The sequence below is a fragment of the Carassius carassius genome, chromosome 7 (genome assembly GCF_963082965.1).
Source record: "Carassius carassius chromosome 7, fCarCar2.1, whole genome shotgun sequence".
NCBI lineage: Eukaryota > Metazoa > Chordata > Actinopteri > Cypriniformes > Cyprinidae > Carassius > Carassius carassius.
In genome coordinates, this window is record NC_081761.1 from 32,829,236 (window position 1) to 32,846,325 (window position 17,090).

Genomic DNA, 17,090 nt, shown 5'->3' on the forward strand with positions numbered 1-17,090 from the left:
GGCTACACCCGTTTCGGTTTATTGGTCTGATGTTGCATCAGCCTGCGCTCGATAGGCTGTGCAGTTGCCGCAGAGCAGCCAATGAGCGAGCGAGCAAGCCGTCTCGCCTATGGCTGTGTGCTGCTGCAAATACGCTTTACAAAAATTCAAAATTAAGGATAATTTTTTGCTTCAGTATTTCGTGAAAAGAGACTTTTCCCGTAGCGTCTTAGCTAAGACGCAGTACGAGAGAGCTCTCGTAAGAGAACCCAAACTGTCTGAATTCAGAAATTTACTTTGCATCGTGTCCAATAGACATCTTTTTCATACAAGATGCAAGTAGTTTACTTTATTACATTAAATCACTCTATAAACACAAATACAGCAAAAGATTATGTTAAAGAGGTTTACATATTATTTTCCACATGTTTTAAGCAGAAGAAAATATGCTCAACACCAAAATTTTACTTGCAGTACGTCTCCACTTCTGGCATCAGTATTGATTTTACATGGCATGTTTTATATTACTGTGCAATTGGTACTGTAATTTTTTGGTACAGTGCATCATATTTTATATTATAAAAATCAGCAATTCTGTAGTTCTTTAGAAAGGAGGCGGCAACAACAACAATAAAGACAAAATAAACAACCTTACAATATCTGTATGTCAGCATTACAGTAATGCAGTTAATATCTAGTCTCATTTTATCCTTTTACTGTATTTTAGTCAGGGCCCAGAGCCAAGCCCTGAGGAAAGCAGCGTTTCCCATTGAAATGGTTCCAGCTCTTTGGAAGGTGCCCCCGTCACCGGTCTTTCACACTCAGAGAGATTGGCTCCGCTAGCAGAATTCAGATGAGCTTTGCTTGCTTGGCTCCTCAAAGCATTTCCTCATGGCGGAGGAACAGATCTCTTCTCTGTATCACAAACGTGACAGTCCGTGAATCTTCTGTAGCGAGCAAACGGAGGCATGTTTGATGACAGTATGGGTCCAAACACCGCAAAGTAAAGCTGGGGAATCGTTCATATATCAGCATATGCTGTAGACCAATGTGAAGCTTTGACATTTGAGTAAGCCTTGACCTAATCGAATATTCATAAGCGTGGTCAGATTAATCCATGTGCTATTTCATAAGTATTAACCCCTCCAATTCTCCCGCCCCCTGACACAAGGGAATCGCGATAAATACCTCCTTGTGTTTACTTTCAATACTTTTAATCAAACACTCGGAGACAATAGCTCAAGAGCTACATCTCTGCTTTCTTGTGAGGGAGAAGAGCAAATTACAATGAATAATTTTACATTTGTAATAACTTTGGAAAAGCGGGCTTTTGAGACTCTTTTGTTTGTGCATAATACGCGATAATGGCAGAGGAGAGGGTGCAAGTTGGTTTTACACAGTTCAATGTGTATGATTTGCAAATGGCATTTGAAATGTTTAATTTATTGAGAGGCGTGCTGCTTTTTGTCTATTTTTTTTTTTTTTAACAAACAAACCCTGGGCGTGCGAATCAAGCAGGAAAGTAATGATCTGTAAGACACTACTGAAATAAAAAAACACTCTTTATTTGTTAAATGTTTAGATGAAGTCAGGATTAAAAGCCTTCTGAAAAAATATATATATATATTATTAATATATATTAATATATTAATATTATTAATATATAAAAAAATATATATATATAAACAGTGACTAAAATCTTCTTACAGAAAAAGAAAAAGAAATAAATAAATGAGGTCAGAATGATGTCAAATTGTAATGTTTAGGTGAACTATCCCTTTAAATGAAATACATACAAATATAAACTGTCCAAGGTAAACACTCAAGTAGTAACATGCATGAAAAACATGGAGGTATTTGTAGTCCTGACATGACGTGGGTATTTCTCGTGAGTCAGAGTTGTCTTGTCCATATCTTCATTGGCGAGCAGCCCTCGGGGACCATGGTCATCACCCACACAGAATACCCATGAGTCTCAGCAGCCTAGCTACGGTCCAAGTCCACCAGTCCCATACAGCGCTTCCCTGGTGATTAAGGGAGAAAAGGTTTGGAAATGAGACTAATTATGAAAAATTATCTTTATTGAGCACAGACCGGAAATCTACGCTGAGGACATTATTCAGGTTAATTATGGTCAAGAAAAAGCCCAATTTTACTGAAACCTAAATGTGTCTTTAACTATTTTTTCTGAGATCTATTATCAGTCAATTAAATAAACCTCACAGTTAAATTAATGCTCTGGTTTTACCACAGACATTTTAACCTTAATCCGCAAAAAAAACAAAAAAACATTAAGAGTCTATAGGGCAAGACACTCTAAAGAGTTCTAAAGCATAACTGTGTAGCTCACATTTTATACTGTATTAAGCAATTAGGACAAATGTGTGTTAAATGAGCTGTAAAAGTTGTCCAAATTGTCCTTAAAGTTATATAACTTTATAAGGAGGATGAACAAGATATTTTTGGTATCCTTGCACATGTAATGCAAAAGGGGTTGCATGAGTTCGCTAAATTTTGACTGGTAATATTTTTTTTAAAAGGATTTCAAATGTTTACCAAGGCTGCCTTTATTTGATAAAAAGGAAAATGCAGTAAAAATAGGAGTTATTTTTACAATTAAAAATATTTTTTTTTTCTATTTTATATATTTATTTAAAAAGTTTATTCAATGTCACATGATCCTTCAGAATTATCAATGTTAAAAACAGTTGTGCTTCTTATTTTTCTAGAAACAATGATAATAAAAAAGAAATGCAGGATTATTTGATGAAAAGAAAGATCTTTCACATTTTATAAATTAATTTAAAACTTTTTCAAAAGTGGAATTTCAAATGACTTTAATAAAAGACATTTTTTTAAAGAGACTGTTATCTCAGGGATAAAACTGTGAAACTTTAAGCAGTGCCTTTTGAAAACGCACTGAAGACTTTAAAACAAACTTTACCATCTTATCAAACTCTAATTAACAGCTCATCTCAACACAAAAGATATCTGCCTTTGAAAGCTTTTGGAAAGTCTTGGCTTTGACTGACATGGCAGAGGCATCGGTGCTGGTTAGCATGTGTTTTGTGAAGAGGCTGAAAGGCTGTCATCTCACCAACTATAAAAGATGGGCAGTGGAAAGAAAGATGACAGTGGCGTCAGATTTCTGTGAGAGTACGATGAGACTGAGAGGCTGAATGTGTGCTGAGAAATTTGACGGAGAGAGAGGTCACAGAGCGAGAAGATGCATCCAATACATTGTTAGAGATTTACCATTTATACTAAACTAAAATGCTTCATAAGGTTTTATTGGTAACCTATCAAGTGCTTTTGGTCCAGAGAGACATTTACAAAGGTTTTTGATTGTCCAAATGGAAGTGCAAACAATAAACCCTAATGCCATTTATTTTGTCTCAAATGTGTACACTGAACCATTATATAATTATATATCTTTGTTGCAGCAAAAGCAATACCGAGCAGTGTTATTTTAGTGTTACTGATTTAAGTTTTTATTAATATTTCAATTTTATTTTATTTGTATAAATTGTAAATTTTCATTTTAACCACTTCAGCTGTTATTTTGATTTTTTGAGAATTAGGCATATGCAATATTGGACCCACCGGTGGGTCCCCAGAGTTGATGTGGTTAAAGGTGCTGTATGTCTTTTTTTTTTTTGACTGCACTAAAGCTTAACATCTTACCAATTAATTGTCGTTCTGCAGGGTAAACTGACAGCCGTCTGGTCTGTGAACCTGCACAGGATCGTATACTCCTGTGTAAACCATATAACATACCAAACACACGCAGACACACTTACATCTAAATGTACGTGCACAAAAATATCTGAAAAACAGCATGCGTGCAGCCCAGCTAGCATAAAATGCAGAGAAACATCGATGCATCAGATCGTTAGTGTTGTGGTGAGGGAACAGACCATTTATCAACTCTTACAACCAGTTCATTTTATATTAATCAATATACTCTTATTGTGTTTTTTGCAAGGAAGTTCGCAAAACGACTTCCTCTGCTGTTGATGACCAGCGATGGCTTCAAGCCACCATTATTCTGCATTAACTGAGTGAAACATGTGCTGATGGAAAGGAACATAACAGCTCTGGCATATTGATTCCTCCTATCAAGTTTAATCCTCTAGGCTAATAGCTGCGATCAATGCTATAATTCAGCATAACGTCTCAAAAACAGGCTTTAGCTAAGTGTTTCTAGAGCATTTTTAGTATTCGTACCGATAGGAAACACTGCGTCGATTACGCTAGCTTGGAAAGAAGCACATAAAATCTTTATCAATTTTATTTTTGAACAAATCAAACTCACATCAAATCCGAACAATTAAAAGAGTTCATTTTATTTTTTTCTGGGGGGAATTTCAATGCATTGAAATCATTTTATCAATGCATTTAGTGCACTGTGACTTTAAATCACAATGCAATGTATAACCCAGTCAAATTGAACAAACCAGAAAGCAAAGTATTTGTTTCTAAACTGTGTGTAGATCCAATTTTGAGTGATCTTTTCCCGTGCCAAAGTTGGTAGGGTATTAAGGGGGGTTGCCAGGTTTGCTATGTATCACATCTACAGTATCCTCAACGAGTCCAAACAGTTTAATTCATAATTCGGTTTGTTCAAACTCCAATGGTTATAGCAAAAGTGAGGTTTGTTTTGGCAAACACTACTAATTAAATGTCTGTTTGCTCTAGATCTACGCACAGGGAACTGCCTGTCTCTTTTAGGGCCCTATGTAGGTGATATCTCTGCAGGGGCCATGAGCACAGTTTGAGAGAGGAGTTAAGTGAACATGGATGACTGTGAGATACGACTGATTAACCTCATCCATTATACTCACACTTCTGCCTCACTGTTCTGTCAGCGCCTGGAGATAAGACTTGGAAAAATACAACGTGCAACTACAGTACATGGGCACACTATTCCCAGGAAAACCCTATTTCAGCAGAGCTCGAGAAAAACAACAATGAAGAGAAGTGAAAACAGCTTAACAGATGTTTTCTGCTCCTCGGAATCTGTGTTGAAAATATAATTTTTGGTAACAATTTAGATTAGGAAACACTATTCAATTATCTACTAACCAGCTGCTTATTAGCATGCAAATTACTAACATATTGGCTGATTATGTGTACTTATAAAGCATATATTAATGACTTATTCTGCATGACCCTATTTTAGATCCCAGAAACCTACCTAAATACCTAAACATATCTACTACAACAACTACCTTACTTACTATGAATAAGCAGCAGATTAGATTATTTAGCTGTTTAAATCAATTTATTGAGGGAAAATCTTAATAGTGAATGTGTGTTACCTAAACTAAAGTGTTACCTAATTTTTACACTAATAAACACTGGTCAATATTTTAAATCTATATGGCTTTCAAAACAAAACACAACAAAGCAAAACAAAACAAAACGAAAAAAAATAATAATATTAATAAAAGGGTATTAGAACAGTGAATCAAAGAATTGAACATAAATAATCAATGATAAAAAAAACAATTTGTATATTTGATTTGTGACTAATTTATGACTTAGAATCTGCTCAAAAGAGTTATTCATTCATGACTCTTTACAACAGCTTTTTGTCAGTTTATTGTCTCAGCATTTTATTTATAGCATTACAAATATTTTATTTATAGCATTTAACATACTATAGTAATTTTTCATCTAAAATGTAATGCAGACTGTAGATTCAATATTCCCTAATTTCTATAACACACACGCAAAAAAGAAACAACTTTCTATTTATGGTCAAGAACTATTTAAAGAACATCTTGAAAATAATTTGTTCAATACATTTATTAATTCTGAAAACAAAGTGGTTCTGATTATTAAAAATAAGTTTTGGATTCCCTAACCCTTTTTCACACTACAGTACATAAAAAAGATGTTTCAAATGAATAAAGGCATATTTTAAATATGTTTTATTAACAATTGACATATAATGTATTAACATTAAGTACTTTATTTTCTATACCAGGTCTCAAAAGCAGTCGAACTTGGAAAAACAAGGATATCTGCTTCTATCAGGCTAACAAGACTCATTCCAGTTATAGTGTCAGTAGCTCTAGTCAGTCATGAGCTGAACATGACTAAACACTGCTCTTCACACACATGAGGCATATTATGAGGCTCTCCTGTGGAGTTTTCCCAGAAGAGTCTCGCACTCAGGACCAGGCAGTGTGACGTCCCACACATGTAGGCGATAATGAAAAGAGTGAAAGCGAGGGATGAAACACTTACCTTACAGCTCAAAGTCTGGGTAAACCTCGCACTGACTTAATGAACTCGCACAAACGCACTGAGGCGCGAATGAAAAATGACACGACGTTAAAGAAAGAACAAGTTTAAGGAGAGGACAGTCTATCCGGATCAAAGGAGATGCTGAAAACATTCTCTACAGATAAAAAAAACACATGTAGCGGTTCGGTTGCGGAAATAAGCCGTGAGTAAACACAGCCGGATGTCTCTTGTAACACTTGCATGATAAAGAAGAGCTCTGAAGCTCTTGGAGATTATGTGTGTGGTAGGTATTGTTTGCTACATTAACTGTCTGTCATCAGGTTGCCCTTTCTGGTCTACTGTCGAATGCCACAATTGACAAATCACTGTCATGGCAAAAATAAAATTAATGGTCATGGAATAATAATTTCCGACTGCTCTTGCCACCCTGATGCTCAAGCCCCACGGCGAAATTCCTGGCTGAGATAAAATGAAACTTAACACCAGATTTGGAGAGAGATAGGTTGTGATTGGGGAAAAACTGATGACTGTAGGAAAGTGATTCTTACTGTAAGGAAACTTTAAAACACCCACTCTCCGTTTTAACTCATTTTTACATGTACTTGCCAACATTAAACGAGGCTCAGCTGTGTGATTGTTGATACAGGACATTCAATTCTGAGAACGATGATGTGAAGTATAAGACAGAAACAGACCCAATAATGAATGTTTATTATGGTTAACTATTTTTGATCGTTTTCATTCATTCTTGTCAGTACTTTTTTCTGAGTATGAAGAGCTTAACATTTAATTCTGTGGATTATTATAGATCTACACTGTCACTGTGTACTGTGGAATTAGGCGAACAAATGCAAAGAAAAATCGGAGAGACAGAAACGCAGTTTTGACCTCTTGGGAAAGTTGAACTTGTGTGTGTTTTGAATGAACCCGTAGCAGCAAGGACTAATCACAATCCCCGCTAGAGCCTGGAGGAAGCGATCCAACACCGTGTGTGTCACCACTCCACACGCATGCAGGGCCACCTGAAATAGACACAAGACACCAGTCACGCTGGTCCTTAACCAAGAGCTGGAGAGCAACCTACCACCACTGAGCAAGAAAATAATGTGTCGCTTATGGATAATAGAGTCTGTCATTTTTCCGGGAAGATTTTTCACATTTTTTTCAAAGAAGTCTCTTATGCTCACCAAGCCATTTATAGTAAAGCAAAAATACATTACAATTTAAAATAACCATTTCTTCTAGAATATATAAGAAGATATAATATAAAATGATTCTTCAGAATTCATTTAATATGCTGATTTAGTGCTCAGAAGAAAACCGTAGAAAACTGTTGTGTTACCTAATATTTTAATGAAAACTGTGATCATTTTCTTTTTTCAGAATTTTTTGATGAATAGAAAGTTCAAAAGAACACCATTTATTTGAAATAGAAATCTTTTGTAACATGATAAATGCCTTTACTATCGCTTTTGATCAATGTATCCATGGTGAATAAAATTGTTAATTTCTTCTTTTAAAAAAAAAACAAAAAACTTTCTGATCCAAACTTTTGATATGTTATGAAATCAACTTGAATTGAATCAAATTAATTTACTAAAAAAATGCATTAAAATGTCATTTATACAGACAATGACTTAAATACATGACAATTTTAAATTATCGTAATTAAATTAATTTTCAGATTCTTTTTATAGGGGTTAAATTAATATATATATATATATATATATATATGTATATATATATATATATATATATTTTTTTTTTTTTTTTTTGAAGGTATAACTAAAATGGGAAGGATTACAGGTCTTTTTAAAAGCATGAAATAGTTAAGAGGAGAAAAAGGTGGACCACACTTTATTTGAAGATCATGACTTTATTATAAGACTTTATTAACTCCTAATTTGTTGCTTATTAATAGTTTGTTAAGGTAGTTGTTAAGTTTAGTTATTGTGTAGGATTAAGGATGTAGAATATGGTCATTCAGAATGTGTGCGTATAAGTACTAATAAACAGCCAATAAGTTAATTATAGACATGCTAATAAGTAACTAGTTAATACTGGTTAAATAACTGGTCCCTATGCTAAAGTATTACCAAAAGGTATATAGAAACATTTGATTACACAACTTCACATTTTTGAAGTCATTAAATAAAAATAAAAAAATGGAGAAAATGCTGCATACTGTAAGTATTTTATTCAAAGATCACATTACCACAAACTTGCCATTTGAGCCAGGTTGCTGTATACTGTACATAAAACCAAATAAAATGAGTTATATCATTACAAATGTGTGTATTAGACTATTTTCCTATGCTCAGGGTGGTGTAAATCAATGCGTGACAACAAAACCTAGATTAAACTCTAGATTTCCGCCTGTTCTTGACCACATGTCCACACATCATCTCAAAGCTCTTCCCACCTTTCTGTATCTCGCTGTGGTCTCATTGATCTGTTAGTGGCTCAGGCACAGAACGAGAGAGAGAGCGCAGCAGTCATACCCCATCACTGTGACACCGCATGACAACAGACGTCTCTCTGCCTATTAGCAGGAAAAGTGGATCGAACAGCTTGATGGAGGGTAAAGAAAAGTCTTAGATGTCCTCACAGAAGCTCAAGTGAAGATCAAGCGATCGGCTTGGCTCACGGACCAGTGCCTGTATCCGACACTGTTCGGGTGAGAAACTGGAAAAAATAATGCAAACTGTTGTCTCAGGGAGTGTGTGTGCGCACAGCCGACCTAATCCATGGATTAACACCCTTCAAATCCCCCATAAGAAGTTTTCCGGGGAAATGTGGCCAAATCTCAGAGGATCTGCTCTACACGCCGCTTGGGAGTTGCCATAGAGGAGGAAATATGTCTGTGAACTCTGTGTGGGAAAACACACAGCCTTAGCTGACATTTTATAAGCCGAGACGGAATAAATTAGGAAAAAGCAATATTGGCAAGGCGTCCAGTGTGGCTTGTAATTAAGTTCTCGAGACGCTAATTAGACTGAAATGATTCATAATGTCTTTTTAACAGGATCTGGAGTAAAGCCATTCTCAGAAACCCTGGGCAGGTGTTTGAGTATTCAAGGGCCACCCTTATGTACTAATCAGAATCCATTAACGCTGGGTTTCGGCTCTTTGAAGTAGACCACCTTCTCGTAATGTGGCCATCTTTTCACATCTGAAGCCAACAACAGTGTGCTGCATCACCACAGCAAGCAAAATCGAGCGTGAAAACCTGGAGCTTTGAAGACGTCAGCAAATGAATTTCTAAAGTTAACAATGATGCAACAAGACCACAATATTACAGATGGCGTCCCTTAAGGACGCCGGGAGACACTTTCAGAAGACGTTTTGTGAAAGTACAACTTTTAATAATCATTTACTGATGAAAAAAATCACAGGAATTCTGGCAATGAGGGACGAAGAAACTTTAAAGAGTAAATCAATGCGCAACCGCTATATGACTTCAGGTACATCGCAATATGAAAGAATAAATATAGCAAAACACAGACAAAACCATTCACACCAAAAGCAAAATGAGAAAGGATCCTGGCAGATGCAGCACAATTGGAAAATACAAGATACATGATTTTATAAAATACTTTTATGCTACTTTTATGTAACTATATAGTGATAGCATTATAAAGGATGAGGTAACACTTTATTTTAAGATGTCCTTGTTACATGTTACATGCACTTATTATTATAATAACTAGGATTATATATATGCAAGTAACCCTTAGACAAACCCTAACCGTATTGTAAGTACATGTAGTTAATTAATATTACTCAGTACTTAACCTGTTAACTGCCACCCGGCCCCTCGAAGGGATGTCTACGTATACTTCACTATATTACAAAATAAATCCTAATCTAATCATGACAAACTATATATCATTGTAAAGGTCTAAGACTCCTAAATAGATATTTTTCCTATCTTTTTTGTTAAAGATATGTAGGAAAAGTAATAGATAAATTTATGGCAAGAGTTCACCTCAAAAACCTACTTCATAACAGGCGTTCTTACCTTTGTCAAAAAAAAAAAGGCTTCTTTGTTGCCTTTCTATCACACTTTAGAAATCATCAGAAATTATCACTTGAAAACATAAAATCTCAAAATTCAAAAAAACTCAAACATTGCATTACCGTGAAAATGGTACATCAAAATCATGTTGCAAAATGTTTTCAGTCATGAATTATACATATATTATATATATATAGGTAAAACCACAAGGTAAAAACCATAAGCAAAACCATAAAAACAAACAATAAAAAAGGAAAACAGAGACCAATGCATAATAAAAACAAAAGCATAAATACGTAATAAATAAAATAAATCCAAATTTAAAACAATATATACAGTATAAAATGTCTTTTTATTTATTTATTTATTTTTGAGAACAGGTCAATAGAAAACTGTTTCACCTTAAAACAGTTTGTTAATATTTGTGGGTAAATGTTCACTCTTGATATGGATGTGAAGCAAACACACTTGAGCTTAACATGATGAAATCACTCTTGGCATTCTTTGGTAAAGCGATTAGGCCTGAATCTATTTCTTTTTTCAATTGCAAAGAGGTTGAAAAACACTTTACAGTCATTCCAAGTCTTTCATCAGAATGTCGGATGCTCCGTCTCTAGAACAAATTTACAGTCATAATGAGACAAAGCTGGTGGACCGTCTCCCACGAGATCAGATGAATGTTGTTCAGCATGAGAAAGAAGCTCAAGTTTGTTTTTCCTTTGCAAGCAAATAAAGTGGACTTCGCATCAGTTTTGTGTGGTCTCTGGTACTGAAGAATCCAACAAAAAAATAAATGAAGGTTTTCTGAAAGCATTGGAAATACAAGACATTGACAAAGAACTTGACGTCAACCTCAATGCTAGTTTTTCCCCGTATAAATTATTCAGCATTGGATGGCAAAATAATAAAGCATGCTGCAAAAGCATATTTCTGTATTCGTTTTTTTTTTTAAGCAGAATTTCCTTTTTGCTGATGATATTTCTTTTTCTTCCCTTCAATAGGGTTAAAAAACTTTTCTGTCTTTATAATTAAGTAGTTTGCCCGAGGTGTGGAAGGCACAGCTTCATGACTACGATGCAAGTTCATTACTCACAGCCACAGAACACAGCAGTGCACTTGTTTCACCATCATTCAACAGGTACAACAAATCAAGTTTGAACAAACAGCCCATAACTTCTCTTTTCATATCATTACCCACGTTTAGTCATTTTTTTCATGGTGTAGCTACAAGCCTTATTACAGACTGTCTTAAAAAAGGAATAGAAGCTATTTTCACATATATCTAACCCTCTGGGAAACAATATTTCCCCGTTTACAAGCAGTTCTGGTTGTGCTGCTTTAGCAAGCAAAGCCTTTTTATCATTTATGCTAATGAAATGTGAGGGATGCAAGATATTACAAACATTTAGAAACTCAAAGACGAGGTAAAATACAAATTCGATACCCCTTTGTCTCTAAACAGCAAGGCAATCAGTCTTATATTACCAACATAGAGCACACAATCACTTTCAAGAGCTTTCATATTAACTGTTGCTCAATGGTGGAATGATCTTCTAAACTCAGCCTAACATGAACAATCTTGAAAATCGGAAGACTTTCTGTGATGCTTCCTGTCTCTTGTAATCATAGAAGTTTTAGTAAAATCATGCAAATTCATGCACCAATTAATAATTTGGTAACACTTTAAAATAGGCAACACCTATTAGTTGCTTATTAGCATGCATATTACTAGAATATTAGTCATGTATTAGTGCTAATTAAGAACATATTAATGCCTTATTGTACTTGACCTTATTCTACATCTCTAATCTTACCCAATACCTAAACCTAACATATATATGTATATATGTATGTATGTCTATATATATATATATATATATATATATATATATATATATATACATATATACATATATATTAGATATATTGCTTTTGCAAGAATGGAACATTCTAGAGGTTTCTGTAACATTCTGTAATATTCTAGTGCTTTCTGGAACATTTCAGAACATTGTGAGACTAGTCATAAAAGACAAATTCATCCAACATACACTTTTGAAGTTTTGGAGACTCACTTTTGGTAACTCTTATGTTAATTTGATGTTAGCTTAGTATTAATCATGTACCATGCAATTCTTATGCATGATGAGTAATAACATATTACCTTTAGAGTTAGAATTTTTATGTTTTCATGAGCACCGTTAATTATACACAAATAGTAATGTATCATTAATTGAAACAATTAGTAATGTATCACAAACAGTGATTTTCGCATTCAGCATGTAAAACTTCGTAAAGAAGCATAACAACACTTTTATAAAAAATTTGTTTCACTGTGTTGTTCATTTTCAAGCCTGTGAGGCACAGGTTTTCCATGAACGAGATAAACAACAACAACCAAATAGTATAGTTTAAAGGGATAGTTCACGCAAAAATGAAAATCCTGTCATTAATTACACACCCTTATGTCGTTCCAAACCTGTAAGACCTTCGTTCATCTTCGGAACACAGATCAAGATATTTTTGATGAATTCTGACAGCTCTCTGACCCTCCCATATATGGAAGCATATGGGTAGCAAAATTCATTTTGAAATGCAATTAAATGCATTTTTTAATTTACATTTTCGCATACATATGTGCAACCTTTAGTGCAAAATGAAAATGAAAATTCAATTATATAATTTACATTTGACATTTCCTACACTAGTTTTAATATGTAAATTAAAACCTATTTTAATGCTTTATAAGTTGCAAAATTAAAATGTATTACCCAAATTAATTAGATGTTTAACATGTCAATTTAACATGTCTTTTTGCTAATGTGCATCAATCGGAGTGTAAAACAGTGAGATGTTGAGGCAGGTGAAAAGCATTTGGTCAATTGTGAATATTGACCTATTGTGCGTCCTGTTACTGAGCCTTGATTGTATTGTAATGATGTACTGTAATGCATTGATGTAATGATTGACAGGTTGGGGGCGTGATCGGCTCGAAATGCATTTTCAAATCCACATTGACTTAAATTCTATTATTGCGGGGTATTTAATGAAAATGCAATTGAAACGTCTTAAGTGAACGTGTCAATGCATTTAAGAAAAATAAAAGACATTTAAATCACCATTTTTGCTACCCTGTTGCTGCACCTTTGACTCAAAATGCATTTTGAAATTCCCATTGCATTTTGCTACAATTATCACGCGGTGTCACAATGAAAAGTGTCCTACCCATTAGTCTAAATGCATTCAGGAGAAATGGCATTTAAATTATAATTTTGTTTTTAATTTAAATATTAAAACTATAGGAAATGGCTAATGTAAATATATATATATATATATAATTTTTTTTTTTCACAAAATTTTGCACATATGTATGGGAAAATGTAACTGTAAATACAGAAATACATTGCCATTTTATATATTGCATTAAAATTTTGCATATTATATTTCAAAATGAATTTTGTCATATGCTTCCATACCCATAGACAACAAGGATCCTAACACGATATCCACAAACGTATTAAGGACAATCCATGTGACATCAGGGGTTCAACTGTAATTTTACAAAGCTATGAGAATACTTTTTGTGCGCAAAAAACTTATGCAACGTTTGTATGTGGATACATCATTTACACTTTGAGCTGAACATAAAAAACGTTTCTGCATACATACGTTTCATATTTTGTTTACGCAAGTGATACTCTCCAAAATGGTGCCAGGGTGATGCGGAGGAGACGAATTGTTGAATAAAGTTGTTTTTAATTTTTCTTTGCACACAAAAAGTATTCTCATAGCTTCGTAAAATTACAGTTGAACCACTAACCTCACAAGGATTATTTTACTGATGTCCTTACTACATTTCTGGACGTTGATTGAGTTGGGAACCTTGTAGAACTCTCGGAATACATCAAAAATGTCTTAATTTGTTCTCCGAGGATGAACGGAGGTCTTACGGGTTTGGAACAACACAAGGGTGACTTATTAATGACAGAATTTTCATTTTTTGGTGAACTTCATTTTTGTTTAACAACTTAATGCAATCAACAAAATTTCCTATCGCTTGCACAGGCACTAAAAGAGTTCAAGGAATATTTCATCTCCACATGGAAAAACGTTTGAGGGGAAAAAAATACCTAGAATGGTAAATTTGAAAAAACATTTTAGGTGACTGTTCGATATGAATTTTGCACGTTGCCCAAAATAAGCTCTACTCTGAGATACAGGTTTTAGCTTTGGGAAACAGTGAAGGTTTGATCAAGCCCCTTTGTGTGGGTAGCTGATAATCCCCTAACCCCGGCCGCATGTGAAGCTCAATACTGCAGCCGCAGCTCTCTGTGGAGATGAAGCCAGGGCTGCAGGCCCAAACATCTCATTACTGCCAGACAACAAACACAAGAACTGCAGCAAGCACATACTTCCTCATTTATTACAGACACAACGGTGTCCCTCAAAGATTACACACACAAAAAAACAAAGTTTATTAATAAGCATTTTTATCAGAAAATATATTGCGTTATGTTTATTTTTGGACTGCACTGAAATTTAGAGATTCCTGCTAGAAACAAGACAAAATTATTTACCATTGCTGTATGAAAAATAAAGAATTCAGAATTAATATTTTATAAAAAGCAAATAAATTTCTGTTTTAAGGTCAGAGATTGCTTAACACTGGTATAATCCAACTAGACTTCTGTAACAGAAACGTGCAGTCTTGTTTCTAATATGTTTGTGTTCACAACACTTCAGCAAATGAAAAGCTATGGAAGAACTGAATGCAGTCTGTTTGGATATGTTGGATAGGTTCATCAGTCAATTTCATCACTCAAAACGCAGAAATTAGAAACCTACTCATTTTTGAAGCAAAAAAGAAGGACAAACGTGAGAGTTATCTCCATAATTAATATGGATGGCAGGTAGAATCAAACATGCTGCAACGACGGAGTCCCAGAATCCATCCTCTTCAACAGTGTTTACAATGCAATTTAAGAGACACCTATACCTTTTGACAAAAAATGTATGCTCTTCATGTGAAATTATTGAAACTGCTCGTAGCAAGAAGAAATGCTGTAAGCAAACATTAACAAAAGCAATTATCTCTGAAAAGCTATAAGTGGGGTCCAACTGTCTGAGATCACACTGAAAATAAAGGATTCAAAATACATTATGAAAAATGCAACAAAGAAACACTATAAAATATTTAACCTTCATATTCAAAATGAAACAATGACTGCTATACATTTTTACACAAATTTATGAACTCATGATGCAATAAAATTTTTATCACATTGTTTTCAACAAAATAAAATTTAAGACAAATTATAAATGAAAAAGGTGTCCTTTTATTATTGAGTGGACACAACGCTGCAAGTTTCTTTGAGAAATTAAAATAAGTAGAATAACATTACTAAACTGAAATTGTAAAAAACAAACCCGAAGTCAAATCTCTTCATATAAACAAACTAAGGCTTTGCCTGTGCTCTTTCCATTTACAATTAGAGGCAACCACTGCATTTTAATTATGATCCAAGCATGCAGCATGAGCATTTTTAATCTAAATTAGAAACTAATCTGAAAAAGATCCTACCGCGACTGTATCACGATTCGTTTAACATCTCAACCGATTTAAATCGTCACATATTTGTATAGATTTTAAAGCCCTACTATTTATTAAATTATTAAAGACTGCACAATATTTAAGAATTTGGACCTCACTATGTCAATATTATATTACACACAAACAAAAGTATTCTTAAAAGTATCTTTGTATTCTTGACAATAGCATGCTGGATGAGTTACTTATAAACCAATTCCAACACACACATACACAATTACAACAACAACACCTGTAAATACATTTAACACACCTGCTAAAAAAAGATTTCTGTCTTGTTCTTCACAGACAGATATCATGCATGCATACAACAAAATGTGGTGCTCACCCCAATGCTGAAGTTCCCAGTGAAATAGTCAAGGTTTGTCTGGATGAAGCTGATGTTTGTTAATCCGAGCTGAGTGCTTCTGTCTCTGACCCTGACCAAAGACGCCTCTGTATTTTCAATGATAATAACCTGAGTGATAACAAAAAAAGAGGATATTTCAACATGCCACATATAATATCAATCTTTTACAGTTTACTGGTTCATTGCCAAATTGCTCACTGATTCTCAAACTGCTCTTCTTTGAAAAGCCATTTCATCAAAAGGAAAGAAAATCAGGAGAGAAAACAAAGTACAGTACATCTTCTAAATGACCACCTAATAATCCACTGAACCATCAAATGTGTATTAGTGCTCAAAGAGTATTCTAATGCAGAGCTGATTTTCCTATTCGCACTGGTTAAAGTACAAGCTTCCCAAAAAGGTCTTTGGGGGAGAAAAAAACCCAACAACAGTGTGGAATCAGTTTATTTGTCCAGTGTCTACAAATGAGGTCACCTGGGAAAAAGACAGATTTAGTTTCTCTTCCTTGACTCCTTTAACTTGAACTTGCTGCACTTGAACAAATCAGAAAGTCTTACCTGACATTTAGGAAGCGTGTACGCCAAAACAATTCTAATGTGCCCCTAAGAAAACAAAGAAAGATAAATCTGCAGAAGATCTTTGAGAAACAGACTTTACAGAGCTCATCAGATCAAAGTCTGCTGACGAGAACACAGACGCCCATCGGAATATTGACCTGTTGCTCACAGGGTTTATATGTACAGTATGCACAGAATAACAAGAGCACTCCCTAAGATTACATGAGGTGACAAGAGAGGAAAACAGATGCTTACTGACACACATACAGACTCTCGGAAGAAAACAGAATCAAGTCCAAGACATTTTGAAAATGTCAGAAGGCAACT

The 17,090-nt window shown here is 34.4% G+C and overlaps 1 long non-coding RNA gene across 2 annotated transcripts; it reads right to left on the reverse strand.

The window, feature by feature from the left end:
- Positions 1 to 1,668: 1,668 nt before the first annotated feature.
- Positions 1,669 to 17,088, reverse strand: LOC132143967 (uncharacterized). 2 transcript variants are annotated; one of them, XR_009434307.1, is made up of 5 exons: positions 16,764 to 17,088; positions 16,186 to 16,314; positions 7,123 to 7,256; positions 3,664 to 3,734; positions 1,669 to 2,003 (listed from the first exon to the last, which is right to left on the reverse strand). It is a non-coding gene; the product is annotated as an uncharacterized LOC132143967 (long non-coding RNA). The 2 variants fall into 2 exon arrangements; XR_009434308.1 differs by lacking the exon at positions 3,664 to 3,734.
- Between the last annotated feature and the right edge of the window lie 2 nt (positions 17,089 to 17,090).